Below are 13161 nucleotides of genomic sequence, written 5' to 3'. Positions count from 1 at the left end.
TTTATAAATTCATTTATGATATATTAAATAATCATTTATGGTTTATATTAGAAGAGAAATGTTGATTTCTTTTGAATATGGAGATTAATGAAGCAATTGAAATAGTTGTAAAATGTATGCATTTGTTATAAGTTAAAATATTGAAGCCACGAAAATGAAAATAGACAAAGTATTTGGTTGTATTTAACGGTTGTTGAAGATTCAAATAAGGATGAGTAACCTAGCAGTTATTTGGATAATGGGTTGTAAGGCATTAGGATCATTTGCAATTATAAGTAATTATTATAATCACAAAGAGGAGGGATATGAGGGATATGTTAAGGGTATAAGGAAAAGAAGGTCTTTGTTCTTAACACATGTTTTTATAATGGATGATGCTAAGTTATTTGGTTTGGGAATAATAAATAAAATAAGGAAATTATAAACTAATTTTGTAAGGAAATATGGATGGAATTCAACATCCTCATATCATGAATTCATTTCAGTGGTTTAGAGGAAGGCATAGAAATGAAAATTTCTCTAATTCTTCCATTTAATCCTATCTAATTTATTAATGAAATTAATATTTGGCTTTCATTCTTAAATCCAACAACTACATTTTAAAAAATTTGCATCTTATGGTATGAGAAAATTAAAGGGATAGTGCCCAATTGGAGCTATAGAAGGTTTTCTAGAGGATGTAATGTAACTAATAAAATATTTTCTTTAAATTATATCTTTATCTCACACATTGAAATGAATTTTAGATAAGATCAAAATAAAATGTTTTCACTTCAATATACTAGTTATATTTATCTCACACATTGAAATGAATTATAGATAAGATCTGAAGAGAATACTTTGTCTTTGTATGCACAGGGAAAAGGAAGAAGGAGAGGATCCTTTTGGTTAGATGGATAAAGTTGGAAAATCCTAAATAATATGGAGGATGGGGCCTTAAAAACATTCACCTTTTTCAAGTGTAAATTTTGGTAGAGAAAATCACATGTAGGATGATAATCATGAGGACCATGGCTTGTGAGAAAAAGCAGTAGTTGTGAAATGCATAATACTAAATTTGATTGAGGACGAAATCATAGGGAAGTTGAAATCTACAATGGAGCATTATTAATATGAAAGGCTTTGGTGAGGGTCTTTCACTTGGTGAGAAAAATGAATGTCTTGGAAAATAGAGATAGAGATCAAAGTAAGGGTTCGAGAGACCAATGGATGGAGATCTCGGTAATTTTAAACTTTCAAATCCATTAATACCCTTAATAATAGAGAAAATATCGCTTATTGATGTATACTCTAGTACTATATGGGACCAAGGGTAGAGATATGCCTTAAATATGATTTTACAATGCTTATATAGAAAAGTGGACATAATGTTTTCTTAACTTAAAACATAGTGCAATCTAAGTCACATGGTTCGGGTTGGGCAATGATTAGGTTCGGTTCAAGCTTCATTTTTTTGACGAGGTTTGAATGAGGTTCACCATTTGGTTCGTCTATATACATTTTATACACATATATACATATATTAAGTTTAAAATGAAATATAGGATAAAATAGTAATATATCAACATTAATAAACATAAAAAATGTTATCACGAACATGGAAATTGCAAGGACATATTACAAGCTTGAGTTTTGACATGAGGTTATGAGTTTTGATTTATGGACTTGGTCAATAGCTATGACGTTCGCCAAACCTCAAAATATTTTTAAGGTTCTCCAAAATTCGAACCTCAAAGTTGAAGTTCAACGAACCTTGTGACATAGAGTGCAATAACTATAAAGGATGAGTTGGAAAAACTTTTATGGTCTAAGCCCAAAATAATACTAAAAAATTAGGGTAAAAAGTAATGGTGGAAGCTGGGTGGAATAGGGAGTATAAAATTATAAGAAATGGTGGTGGAATTACAATTGATGTTGGATAGTCCTCTAAAAGCGAGTATTTTTGTTGCTCTTGTCTCATAATTTTTTTACTTGGGATAACTATCAACATGGCATAGACCATGTAGGTGTATAATGTGCAAGATCCAAGAGGACATGATAGATCATGTACTAGTTCATTGTCCATTTAAAAAAAAATATGGTTAAAGACAATAAATTTGATTAAGCTTAAAAAGAAATGGAAAGGTGAATTTTTTACAACATTCTTTGAAGAATGTTAACTAGACCATTGTTAAAAGAAAGACCATTACCTTGTATTACTTGAAATTCTTCTCACTTATTTTTGTTTCCAAATAAACTTGAAAAATAATAAAATATCAAAAGAATATTGGATCTAGAAATTAACAACACATAAAATAGGTAAATGGATTAAAGATAGGCACTCTATTATGTTAAAATATATAAAAAAAAATAAAAAACAAACCATAAAGATGGTTTTATGTATTATATACATTAATTAAGATAATATTTGGAAAAAAAATATTTAATTTACCAAATTGTCCAAACTTACCAAAAAAAAAAAAATAGAATAAAAAAATCCCTATTACATTTTAGGATAAAAAGAGTTTCCAATTTTTTTTTTTTATAAAAATACAACTTTGTAAACAAATATTTAATTTTTTTATTTTTTTTTTACGAAAATACAGACTTTGTAAACACACATTAGCTGTGAAGGGTGGGCTTTATGAAGCATAATCACATAATGAAAGAATGGTCTAAAAAGGATTTGGTCTCTTTTCTAATATCATCTAGTTTCTAAACAGATATTACTAATAAAGTAGAATGTAATTTGTTTTCCCAACCCCTTGGTTGCTTACGATTACAGATGCCTTCATCTTGGAAAAGGTTAAGCTATTTTAAACTAACAACCTCCGGAATATCAAATATATAGTCATATAATTCTAGTTTTGAGTATGGTATAATGTGTGTTTTTGTTTGTTTGTTTAGTTAGTGGGAGTTTTGTTCTTTTTGTTTTTTATTTAATTTTATTTGAAATACAGAATATTAATTATTGGATAACAATTCTTTTTGTTTTTTATTTAATTTTATTTGAAATACAGAATATTAATTATTGGATAACAACTAATTTATAATAGTTTTTTTTTTTAATTAATTTTTTATGAACCAACATAATTAATTTAAATAATAGTTACATATTATTAATGATAATCAATTTTTTAAAATATATTTATGAGTTGTTTAACTGTTATATTTTTTTTAAAATTTGGTTAAAAATGAAAAAAAATTTTTTTTTTTGAATTTTAATGAATTCACCGTTTAAATTTGGAATTCCAACAATCTACAATAAATTTGCCAAAACAACCCCAAAACCTTATAAAACCTTATAAGCATAATTCACTTTTAAATTGCATTAGAATCCAGATACAGCAACAAAGGCACGGCACGTGCAATATTCAAAACCATAAAGAGCAGCCCATTTAATCATGATGCAAACGTGACTAATTAGTAATTACTACTCATTACAAAGGTCATACTTGTATAAGTACTAGAGCAGCCCATTTAATCATGATGCAAACGTGACTAATTAGTAATTATTACTCATTACAAAGGTCATACCTGTATAAGTACTAGACCGGGAATTCTGTTGGGGATTTTTCTGATAAAATCCCAAAAACAAAATAAACTGAACACAGAAATAATGCTTTGTTTTTCTCAAGGATCTTTAACACAGGGAAGCTTAAAAAGTTTTTGAGCAGAGAATTACATACACCCACAATATCTTTGTATTCATTAAAACAAAATCCCTGATACAAGATTCATCCTCTTTCACTCAGAGGGATTCACCAAAACATTTTAATAAAAATTACTCTGTCTCCTTTATTAAAAAATTTACACAGTTGTGTGTAAATTTTGTTTACATTTACTGCTGTAAAAACCTTTTACATATACTGCTGTAAAAATAAAAATCACATTATGCACTTTGCATATTACAAAAGGCTTTCAACACACAAGCCATTACATGCTCTGTTCTATTTCATTTCATCTTCGCACAGCTGCGCGTATCTCCTCTCACAATACAATATATGAAAGTCAACTCATAACAAAACATATATATGGTATACGATAAATATGCAACCAAATAATAAAATAAAAGGACTTACCCATACCTCCATAAGCAATAAAAACATTAAAATTTAAAGTTTCGACCAACCTTTTACCTATCACAATAACTTTGCATTAAATACTTTTACGGCGGTCAAACAAAAACTTTTACGGCACGTCAAAATTTATTTGCTGCAGGTCTGAGATGTCTGTCAACCATTGATCTGCCCTCAAAAAATCCAACGGTCGAGGTGAATATCGGAAGGCCTTTATCTGCTGAATGTTATGTCCCGATGGAATGGTTGTTTTGGAGAAGGTACATTTTACGCGTGGCAAAATCTTATTGCATCGGGCGCGTTTGTACGAAAACTGCTTGCTAACCAAAAGTGGTCCGATAAGCTCACGGTGGTTTTGCTGGATTAAACGTTGTTTGACTGAGCGACAGTTGAAATTATATTTTCAACACTCCCCTTTAATTTCAACTACTGGGTTATCAATCATACCCAAACACTTTCTCAAAAATTCAAAGCTTTTATGATCCAATGGCTTTGTCAAAATGTCTGCAACCTGTTCCTGAATCCTACAATGTTCTAAAACAATTTCTCCATTGTTCATCAATTCCCTGATGTAGTGAAACCTTGTGTCGATGTGTTTCGTTCTCTTATGAAACACTAAATTCTTGGATAATGCAATAGCAGAGCTATTGTCACAAAAGATCACCGTTCCTTTTGTCTGCTCTTGGCCTAAGCTCCTTAACATTCTTCTCATCCAAACTGCTTGACATGCTGCTGCTGTAGCTGCCATATATTCAGCCTCTGCTGTAGACAATGCTACAATAGGCTGCTTCTTAGAAGCCCATGAAATGGCTCCTGAACCCATGTGAAAAACATAATCGGATGTGCTTTTCCGATCATCTACACTTCCAGCCCAATCACTATCAGTATATCCAACCAAATCTGAACATTCTGAAGTAGTATATAAAATCCCAAATCTTTTAGTACCTTTGACATACCTCAGAATTCTTTTTGCTGCCTACCAATGTGCTTCTTTTGGCCTCTCCATGAATCTGGAAATTAAACTAACAGCAAACATTATGTCTGGCCTAGTTGCAGTTAAATACATAAGGCTGCCAAATATGCTCTTGTACAAACTAGGATCAAAATCCTTGATGTTGTTCTCTTTGCTGAGTTTTAATCCCATCACTGTGGGAGTGATTGCTGCCTTGCACTCTTGCATATTAAATCTGCCCAACACTTCATTTACATATCTTGCTTGAGAGATAAAAATTCCATTTTCATTTTGATCTACTTCAATTCCTAAGAAGTATCTCAGCAAACCCATGTCAGTCATTTCAAATTCTTCTTTCATGACTGTTTTGAAATTTTCAATGAGGTAGTCATCATTACCTGTAAAAATAACATCATCAACATACAACACAACAATTAAAATTTTACCATCTTTTTCTTTGATGTAGAGGGTGGGTTCTCCCTCACACTTTTCAAATCCTTTTTCTAGTAGATAGGAATCTATCCTACTGTACCATGTTCTTGGCGCTTGCTTCAGCCCATAAAGAGCTTTCTTCAATCTGCACACTTTGTGCTCTTGGCCTTTCTTTTCATAGCGTAGAGGTTGTTCAATGTAAACCTCTTCCATTAACACTCCATTTAGGAATGCTGACTTCACGTCCATTTGGTAAACTTTCCACTTGTTTTGAGCTGCTATGGACAGCACTACTCTCACGGTTTCCATTCTTGCAACCGGTGCGAAAGTTTCCTCATAGTCTCTCCCATACTGCTGCTTGTATCCCTTGACAGCCAGCCTTGCCTTGTGTCTTTCAATTTTGCCTTCAGTATTGCACTTGGTCTTATAGACCCATTTGACTCCAATGACTTCTTTACCTTTTGGTAGCTCAACTAAATCCTATGTCTTGTTTCTCTCTATGGCATTCATCTCCTAATCCATAGCTTCTATCCATTTCCTATCCTTAATTGCATCTTCGAAATTAATAGGGTCATCAACATGACAATACACAGCAAATAATGAATTCATTCCCTCATCATAAATATCACTTAAATTTCTGAATTTCTTACCTCTTTCATTTGGTGTGCAAGTGCTTGAGGATGCACTTGAATTTCCTTCTTGTGGTGTGCTTGGAGAAGCACTCTCATTTCTCCTCAAGGGTGTCTCTTGCTGTCCTTGTGTTGGCGCTGCTGTTTGGGGATGTATTTCAGCCATCTCCTCATCATCATCATCATGAGACAAACAGTTTTAAACATTCACTGTTTTTTCTATGCTTCCATCCCAAGCTTCCTCCTCAATGAACTGAACATCTCTACTCACAAAAAACTTCTTGGTAGATGGGATATACAACCTGTAAGCTTTGGATTCCTCACTGTATCCAATGAAAATACATTTCTCCCCTTTGTTGTCCAACTTCTTCCTTAGCTGATTTGGAGTGTGTGCATAGGCCACACATCCAAAAACCTTCATGTGGGTGACTCCTTGCTTTCTCCCACTCCATGTTTCTTCCGGCACTTTGTTCATCACTGCTTTTGTAGGACACCTATTCAAAATGTATACTGCACAATGTACAGCTTCAGCCCAATAATCATTTGGCAAATGGTTTGCCTTTAGCATACTCCTCGCCATATCCATGATGGTCCTATTCTTCCTTTCAGCAACTCCATTTTGCTGTGGGGTGTACCTTGCTGTAAATTGCTTGTGTATTCCATTTTCTCTACAAAACCGTAGGAATTCCTTGGAGATATACTCACCTCCTCTATCAGTTCTTAAAACTTTGATGCGCAGCCCACTTTGATTTTCCACAAGTGCTTTGAAATTTCGGAAATTTTCAAACACTTCGCTTTTGTTCTTCAGGAAATAAGCCCAAGTTTTTCTAATAAAATCATCAATGAATGTTAGAAAATATTGGCTGCCTGCTAGTGATGTAGTTTGCATCGGTCCACATAAGTCTGAGTGGACAATCTCTAAGGATTCCTTTGCCCTTATGCTTTTCCCTGATGGAAAACTTTCTCTGTGTTGTTTCCCCAAGATACAACCTTCACAAAGGCTGTCCAGTTTCTCTATCAATGGTAATCCTCTTACCATTCTTTTTCTACTCAACAAGTTAAGACCTCCAAAGTTGTGATGTCCAAATCTCAAATGCCACAACCAATTTTCATCCTTTAGCACACTTTGGAAAGCCTCTTGGGTAACTGCTGCAATTACTTCTTTGTTTTTCAAATCTGCCCTTATTCTAAGATGGAACATCCTGTTCCTTGTCATCTTCACTTCAGCAATACATCTTTTGCTGGGTGCTCTATCCATGATGGTGCATACATCATTCACAAAGAAGACATTGTAACCTTTTTGAACAAGTTGTCTAATACTCAAGAGGTTACATCTCATTCCAGGAACATAGTAGACATCTGCTATGGTTTTCTTTTCACCTTTCTTTGTAAATATCTTAACTTCTCCTTTTCCCATAACAGAAATTTTGCTATCAGTTCCTAGTGTGACTTGTGATTTCACATTCTGATCTAAATTGGAAAACAAGGCTATGTTTCCTGTCATATGGTTGCTACAACCGGAATCTAGAAACCATATATCTTCACTGTTTGTTTCAGCCATGTTACAAGCTAACAATACATTATCTTGGCTGATATTTTCTCTAGTGATATTTGCATTGGCTCTATTGTTCATATCATGCTGTTTCTTCCTACATTCACTGGCATAATGCCCATATTTTTTACAGTAATAACATTGGACATTGGATTTTTCATACCTTTGTCCTTGAGCATGATGTTGTCCACTTTGTTGGTTGCTGCCTTGGCCTTGGTTCTGATTTGGATTGCTGCCTCTTCCTTGAGCATTTGCTGAACTGTCCCTTCCACCTCTATTTTGGCTTTTGCCTCTTCCTCTCTTGCTTCCTCTGCCTTGACCTTTTCTTCTTCCAAAGGACATCTGGGTCTTGAAGGCTTGCTCTAGAGCTGAGTTTTCATTTCTACTCAACCTCTGCTCATGTGTTATCAGTGATGCATGAAGTTCATCAACCGAAAAGTTTGAGAGATCCTTTGTCTCTTCTATGGTGGTGACAATCACATGGAACCTTGAGGGTAGGACTCTCAATATTTTCTTCACAATCCTCCTTTCTTTTAAGAGTCTCTCCATGAGTCCTTATCTGTGTGACCAAACCAATTACATGTGTGAAGAATGAGTCAATATTGTCTGACTCCTTCATGCACAGATTCTCAAAATCTTTCCTCAGCAATTGTAGTTTTGCTGTCTTCACTTTCTCCATGCCTTGATAGGCTGTCTTGAGGGTTTTCCATGCTTCTTTGAATGTCTTAGCTACTGCTATCCTTGGAAATACACTCTGGTCCACTGCTTGATACAAAAATACAAGAGCTTTTGAATCCTTCTTCCTATTGCTCTTCAACAGATCCTTATCTGGCTGAGTTAACCTATTAAACTCATTTTCATCTGCTGGTTCTTCAAAACCATCCTCAACTAATTCCCATAAATCTTGAGAAGCAAACAGGGCTCTCATGGTTATTGCCCAATAGTCATAGTTTTTCCCATTAAACTGTGGGAGCTGGGTATTAAACATACCCATACTAGTGCTTGTGCTGGCCATTCCTTGCATTCTAAGCTATGCTTCTAAATCCTTGACTGTGTATTTAAAACACTGATTGTTTCTTCAGCAGTAACACAAAAAAAACTTTGAGGAATACCTGGATTCTTTTGCCTGAGACTTCACTCCGCTGGAGAAGATTTATTGCTGCAACAAAAAACTCCTCCCTTGAGCTTCTTTAACACCTTTAAAGAGCCTAAACCAGCTCTGATACCACTGTTGGGGATTTTTCTGATAAAATTCCAAAAACAAAATAAACTGAACACAGAAACAATGCTCTGTTTTTCTCCAGGATCTTTAACACAGGAAAGCTTAAAAAGTTTCTGAGCAGAGCATTACATATACCCACAATATCTTTGTATTCATTAAAACAAAATGCCCAATACAAAATTCATCCTCTTTCAGTGAGAGGAATTCACCAAAACATTTTAACAAAATTACTCTGTCTCCTTTATAAAAAAATTTACACAGTTGTGTGTAAATTTTGTTTACATTTATTGCTATAAAAACCTTTTACATACACTGCTGTAAAAATAAAAGTCACATTATGCACTTTACATATTACAAAAAGCTTTCAGCACACAAGCCATTACATGCTGTGTTCTATTTCATTTCATCTTCGCACAACTGTGCATATCTCCTCTCACAATACAAAGTCAACAACACAAAAAAAAGAAATTTTATCACCCTGCTGCATATTTCAAAATGTCTTCATTGAAAAAACTAATCCCCACTTTGATTTTGCAACCCTCGCTCTGGTTTCGCACTGCTGCGTATGTTTTTGCAATACAATATATGAAAGTCAACTCATAACAAAACATATATATCGTATACGATAAATATGCAACCAAATAATAAAATAAAAAGAAAACAATAAAAATATTAAAATTTAAAATTTCGACCAATCTTTTACCTAGCACAATAACTTTGCATTAAATACTTGTATGTTTTTGTATGTTTTTGCAATACAATATATGAAAGTCAACTCATAACCAAACATATATATCGTATACGATAAATATGCAACCAAATAATAAAATAAAAAGACTTACCCATACCTCCGTAAACAATAAAAATATTAAAATTTAAAATTTCGACCAATCTTTTACCTAGCACAATAACTTTGCATTAAATACTTTTATGGTGGTCAAACAAAAAATTTTACGGCACGTCAATTAACTTTGCATTAAATACTTTTACGGCGGTCAAACAAAAACTTTTATGGCACGTCAAAATTTATTTGAGATGTGCGGTCAACCGTTGATCTGCCCTCAAAAAATCCAAAGGTCGAGTGAATATCGGAAGGCAATGGTTGTTTTGGAGAAGGTACATTTTACGCGTGGCAAAATCTTATTGCATCGGGGGCGTTTGTACGAAAATTGCTTGCTAACCAAAAGTGGTCCTATAAGCTCAGGGCGGTTTTGCTGGATTAGACGTTGTTTGACTGAGCGGCAGTTGAAATTATATTTTCAACAAATTCGGAGCTTGCCTGTTCAAGATGTTCATGGCGGTTGCAGCTGCAGCAGTTTAAGAGTTGCAAATACGTCGCCAGGTTATGAACGAAGGAGGGGTGATGAGACTTAGTGTGGAAAAACTGTGCATGCAGCTTGTGATTCAGCGCTAGCTCAACACCGACATGAGAATAACTCCATGAATTAATTCTGTCCATCAAGTTTTCCCAGACCCGAAAATTCTCGTTAAATATTACGCCAGGGATCTTTGTCACCAGGTCGTGAACGTTCACAACACGCAAAATCCGCAGCCCGAGCTCCAGACAGCGACCTCTGAAGGCAGCATTTCCCATGCGGGGGCCAGCGAACGAATACACCGTGATGGGAATCCTGGAAGGAGAATAATAATGAGTACGGTTGAGTTCCAGCTCTGCGATATCATAAGCACACAAGGTAGCCATTGCACTGCCCATGCTGTGCCCTGCCATGGTTATGCTCAGCTCCTCTCCTTTGTATTTCTGCACGAGTCTTGCAATCTCAGACAGAAGCTGCTCTCTGGCACTTCCATTGTTGAACTTGCACGTCGAATCCTGCGAAGTGTACAGGCCCAATAAACCCCTCGCTACCTTAACATCTGCAAGAGGGTTTAAAGGGTTTAAACCGGTAGGAGTTAGGGTATACGTGAGGTTAGCCAGCCATTCCGCGTGCGTTACAGTGCCTCGAAATGCCACCACGATGTCCCTGCGGCCCAGTCGTTGAATCTCCTTCTCGTTCTCCGTAACTGCAACGTAACCAACCCAGTTAGATCGATCTCCTTCCAACTTTTTCTTTATGACACCCGGAATGCTAATGTCAGGCGTTGCGTAGATGTATTTTGTAACTTCATAGCCGCAATTCTGCATCCCCAGATCATCGAACAAGCTCTTACGACCATATTTGCAGAACCCACGAAACCTAGACCCAGGGTCCAGATCAAATGCTTCATAACAAGCTCGCACGAAGACCCCATATCTGACGATTTCTGAGAGAAGCAGTGGATTCAATGGGTTCAATATTCCATTCCAATCGTGAGACCCTTGTATATATTTCCACACGTCCGCTAATTGTAGAACACCATCATTAATATTTTTATTCTTCTGCGCAATGATCCCCACATCGGTCCCACGTTGGTAGAATAAGTGATCTATTGCCTCTTGCCTAGGGTTTTGCAAAACGAATTCTCGTCTGGTTATGCATGCATTCTGCACAGGATCTGCAACTGCTGCCATTCGTGTGGATAGATTCTGACCAGAAATTAAACATCTCTGGTTGAAGACTCTTCTGGGCCTTAGGGGACGATGGTGAGGGAGAAGGATTGTTGAAATGGGACTTAACTCCATGGCAAGCAAGAACGAATACTTTCCTAAAACAATAATTACTTATATGTTTATCAGCACACAACATATATCCAAAAATTTATATAACACAACGCATACATATATTTAGTGTTTACACAACATATATCCAAAAACTTATATGGCATTCCAAATACATATATCCAATACCACATATATCTAGAAACGTGTATAATAACACAACTTATATTAATTATCAACTCTGAAAATATACACTCACAAATATATAGGAAATTTTGAACTCCTGATTTGTGTTGGCTTTGGCCCTTGGGACTCTCAGCGGGCGAAGCTGCATGGAAATGCTCCAAAATCCAGTGGGAACGCTTCTTTGTGGGTATATTCAGGTAATGAAGCTGGTCCGTACGTATAAAATAAATATTCAATTCCAATTATTGGTCGGCATATATTATACTAGGAAGGTCTCAGATCGAACCATGTCTACCAAGGTAAACGGTACACTATGGAACACTCAAAAATCAACCCATACGGATGGATGCCCGTCTTCACCGAACCGAATCATTGATAAAAAGACAGGGCATTAAAAAAGTCTTACAGGTCGATCGATTTCATACGGCATTGTGAAACGTGAACCCTAATTAGGTATCCCACACGGCACTGGCAAACGTGAAACACAATTGTTTCCGGCGTCTAAGTTCAGCTAATCTTCGTCAATAGTCACTGCACATTTAGTGGGCGTGGAGGGCGGATTTTTGCTGCAAGAGTAGCACTTAATAATTAGAACTAGAATTAGTGATAGCGAAGATGGATTTCGATCGTAGAACTAGGATTCAGTGGATAGTCCTACGATTTTCACTATCCTCAGATTGGAATCTCATAAAGAACCGTGTGTATTCATTGCGGCACGAGATAAACACCACAAGACATTAGGAGCTATATCCGGAATGTAGGTGGAGAGTGTGAATATTTTACTCGATGACTATCTAGAATATAGTAAATATACAGATATCAGAGCTATGTCAAAGAAAATGATATCGGCTGTTTTGACATTTGTATTAACGATTGACTGTTTTCCTTTTGAATTTGTTGAAGTCTTAATAAGGATTTTTTATAATTTGGATGTAAATTCTGATCGATATAGTCTATCTGGAATCAAAACATTTGGTCAAATAAAATGACATAGACTTTTAACATTTGTATCAGTGATGGCTTCTTTCTTTTTACATTTATTGAATTTTTACTCACAAGTTATAAATGTAATCAGGAATCGTTTTCATTAATTTAATAATAATAATAATAAAAATAAATTTTCAATTATTTTATTTAATTAATTTATAATTTATTATAATAATAATAATTTTTCTAATTCGATGTGATTTGTGTGGGTAGTGAAAGTCAATTTATAATTTATTATAATAATAAGAATTTTTCTAAACGAAATATTAATTCGATGTGATTTGTGTGGGTAGTGAAAGTCGTTCCCCAATTGAATTCAATTTTAAGATGTAATAAGTAAACAGGTAAAAAGTTAAATTTATAAATATAAAATGGTAATGATTTCCAATTTTATTGTAGTAAAAATAATTTATAATATGAATATCATATTAAAATAAATCTAAATAATAATGATTTATATATAATATTTCAAGATACACCATTAATAAAAATGTAAAAATTTAAATAATAAATATACTATATATGTATTAATTATAAAATAAGATTT

General features: G+C 34.6%; 1 pseudogene; it reads right to left on the bottom strand.

The window, feature by feature from the left end:
* Nucleotides 1–10064: 10064 nt before the first annotated feature.
* On the bottom strand, nt 10065–11354 carry LOC149185126 (galactolipase DONGLE, chloroplastic pseudogene; annotated as a pseudogene).
* Nucleotides 11355–13161: the final 1807 nt, after the last annotated feature.

The sequence above is a fragment of the Pinus tabuliformis genome, chromosome 3_2 (genome assembly GCF_031772625.1).
Source record: "Pinus tabuliformis cultivar Carrire ecotype Pingquan chromosome 3_2, CPIR1, whole genome shotgun sequence".
NCBI lineage: Eukaryota > Viridiplantae > Streptophyta > Pinopsida > Pinales > Pinaceae > Pinus > Pinus tabuliformis.
This window is presented reverse-complemented; position numbering and strand designations above follow the sequence as displayed.